Below are 3632 nucleotides of genomic sequence, written 5' to 3' on the forward strand. Positions count from 1 at the left end.
GCTCTTGGATCGTATCGCCGCCTTGGGAGTCTCTATAGACTATGATCGGATTGGGCTTAAACCCGATCAGAGGGAGATTAATCTCCACCGGTCACCCATCATATTGCGGTGGTGGAGGAACAATGCGGCGATTTAGCCTCTACCTTGAGGACTAACTATGTCCGGATTCCTGAGCTCTCCGAGTCGGATACCCGTTTACGGGAGGACATCACCCAAGCCCTGAACCTAGAGTCAGGCAGCGGGCCAGACTCATCGGGCAACACTACGGAATCCGAACTTCCAAGATTGAAAACTCCTCGGCCCCTGGGTCTTAGATCGGGTAGGGGTTCGGACTCAAATCCACCCACCCACCCAGACATAAACGATCTTTCCCACATCAAGCAAGAGCCCCATGAAACAGTACATCATTATTGGGCCAGATTCCTCCTTGTGATGAACAAGGTTAAGGACTGTCACGAGGAAGACGTAGTCTCATTCTTCTGCAATAATTGCACGGACAAGGGAATCCTTAACGCCTTAAGTCGCCGTGACATATCACGCTTCTCTGACTTGGCGTCCATAGTATGAAAGTACTGTGCGACGGAAAGTGCCTGGAAAACCGAAACAAAATTTTGGGATAATCCGGCTCGGAATATACACCCAGTCCGAAGTAAAAGGGTGCACTATCATAAGAAACCCGAGTTAGTTACAAAGAAACAAAAACCCTCTAGATGGCATGGAACCGTATTGGAGGGATGGCATAACGGACCCTGCAAAATTCATAGTACAGCGGATACCATACCAACACACAGCCTTAGAGCATGTTGGATACTCTGGCAGGTGGCCAAAAGTGGTGAGGATCTTCTCATCCCAAATGCCACAGAGCATCATCCCGTGGATAACAATACGGTATTAACAGTCTTTGAAACCTTCGCATCAAATAATAGGCGCAAGAGAACACTTCGCAGCCTTGCTGAAATCTGCCACGTGGCAGCAATGAATCCATGGAGTGACACGGCTATTACCTTCAATGCCAGTGACGAACCCAAATTCTGAACAGCCCGAGCACCAGCTGCACTGGTCCTCAGTCCAATTGTGGACGGCTTTCAACTCACCAAAGTACTCATGGATGGCGGAAGTGGATTAAACCTCATTTATGAGGAAACTCTTCAAAAAATGGAAATAGACTAGAACCGCATTGAGCAAAGCAACACAACCTTCAGAGGAATCATCCCCAGTTGAGAAGCACGCTGTGCTGGGAAAATCACACTAGATGTGGTATTCGGCACGCCGGAGAACTATAGGTCCGAAGAAATTACATTCCAAGTGGCCCCGTTCAGTAGTGGATACCATGCCCTTTTAGGACGGGAGGCATTCACGATCTTCCAAGCCATACCCCATTATGGGTACATGAAGCTCAAAATGCCCTGGTCCAATGGAACCATCACTCTCGCTAGTGATCCGGACACAACACTCCGCGCCGAAAACAAAACAGCCGCATTGGCCCTCGAGGCATTATCCGAAGCCCTTTTGGCCGAGGAATTAAAATCGCTACGCTCCACAGTGGACAGGGACGACGTGATACTTGACAAGAGATCCAAGTCCACCTCTTTTAAACCAGTGGATGAAATAGTCAAATTCCAAGTCCACCCAACGGACCCTACAAAAACAGCCTCCATCGGGGCAGAGTTAAACACCGCCGTGGACGCCGCACTACGATAGTTCCTGCGCGAGAATTTGGACATATTCTCCTGGCACCCCTCAGACATGCCAGGAATCCCACGCAGGCTGGCCGAGCACAGCCTCAATATCCTAAAGGGATTCAAGCCGGTCAAGCAGGCTCTTCGGTGTTTATCTGAACCTAAGAGACAAGCTATGGGAGAGGAACTAACCAAGTTATTGGAGGCCGGATTCATTAAAGAAATAAAACACCTGGACTGGCTAGCAAACCTGGTGATGGTACCAAAGAAGGACAAATCATGGCGCCTATGTGTCCATTTCAAGGACCTCAACAAGGCTTGCCCAAAGGATCCCTTCCCCCTCCCCCACATCGATCAAATTATCGATGCTACCGTAGGACACGAGTCATTGTGTTTCCTCGACGCATACTCCGGCTAACACCAAATCAAGATGGTGGAGTCCGACCAAGCCGCAACGGCATTTATCACACCATACGGCCCCTTCTGTTTCAACACAATGCCTTTTGGGCTCGAAAACGCCGGCGTAACATATCAGCGCATGATTCAGACATGTCTGGAGAAACAGATCGGCAAAACAGTAGAGGCATACGTAGATGATGTGATCGTCAAAACCAAACACGTCGACTCTCTAATAGATGACTTGAGGCTCACATTCGACAACCTCCGAACATACAACATCAAGCTCAATCTGGAAAAATGCGTTTTAGGTGTACCAGCCGGAAAGCTCCTGGGCTTCATTGTCTCCAGTAGAGGAATTGAAGCTAATCCGGCCAAAATCCGAGCTTTGTCACAGTTGGCTACCCCAACAGACCTCAAACAAATCCAGAAATTAACTGGATGTGTGGCGGCTCTAAGCCGCTTTATCTCCCGCTTAGGAGAAAAGGCATTACCCCTTTATCGCCTCCTTCGGCGCACCGAACACTTCGAGTGGACGGACGCTGCCATAGCTGGATTGGAAGAAATAAAATCCATATTGGCAACCAACCCAATCCTGGCCGTGCCAAACATTGGCGAACCAATGCTGTTATACATTGCGGCAACTCATCAGGTTGTAAGCGCAGTGCTCGTCGTCGAACGAGAAGCGGACGGACATAAATTCCCTCTTCAAAAGCCGGTATATTATGTATCCACCGTCCTCACTCCATGCAAATCACGGTATTCACATTATCAAAAGATAGCCTATGCGGTATTCATGGCATCCCGGAAGCTGCGACACTACTTTCAAGAGTGTTCGATTATAGTAGCCTAGGAAGGGCCACTTAATGATATTATAAACAACCGTGACGCCAAGGGCCGGATTGCCAAATGGGCCATTGAGCTCCTCCCGTTTGACATAACATACAAACCTCGGCGAGCCATTAAATCGCAAGTATTGGCCGACTTTATCGCTGAATGGACGGAAGCCGAACTCCCTAAAGAGTACGACTCATACTCCAATTGGATCATGCACTTTGACAGCTCCAAAATGCTGGCTGGTCTGGGGGCTGGCGTCGTCCTGACGTCCCCAACCGGTGATACAGTGCAATACGTACTGCAGATACTATATACAGACTCCAACAACGTAGCCGAATACAAAGCCCTGTCACATGGTCTTCGGATGGCAGTTTCCATGGGCATTCAACACCTGGAGGTGCGTGGGGATTCGAACCTCGCAATATCCCAAATAAATGGAGACTTCGATGCCAAGGATCCGAAGATGGCGGCCTATCGAAACGTCGTCCTAAAGATGTCAGCTCAGTTCGAGGGGCTCGAATTTCACCATGTGGCTCGGGAAACAATCAGGCAGCGGATATCCACGCCCGCATCAGCGCAAAACGCGATGCGCCCCCCCCCCCCCCAACATCTTTTTGGATAGGTTGTTTAAACCATCCGTGGTATGAAAAGGGGACACCGGTAACAATAGTCTGGACCCGGCCACAATGCCCGATACCGAACACTCTGACATAATCGGAG

Source organism: Triticum dicoccoides, chromosome 6A (assembly GCF_002162155.2).
Source record: "Triticum dicoccoides isolate Atlit2015 ecotype Zavitan chromosome 6A, WEW_v2.0, whole genome shotgun sequence".
NCBI lineage: Eukaryota > Viridiplantae > Streptophyta > Magnoliopsida > Poales > Poaceae > Triticum > Triticum dicoccoides.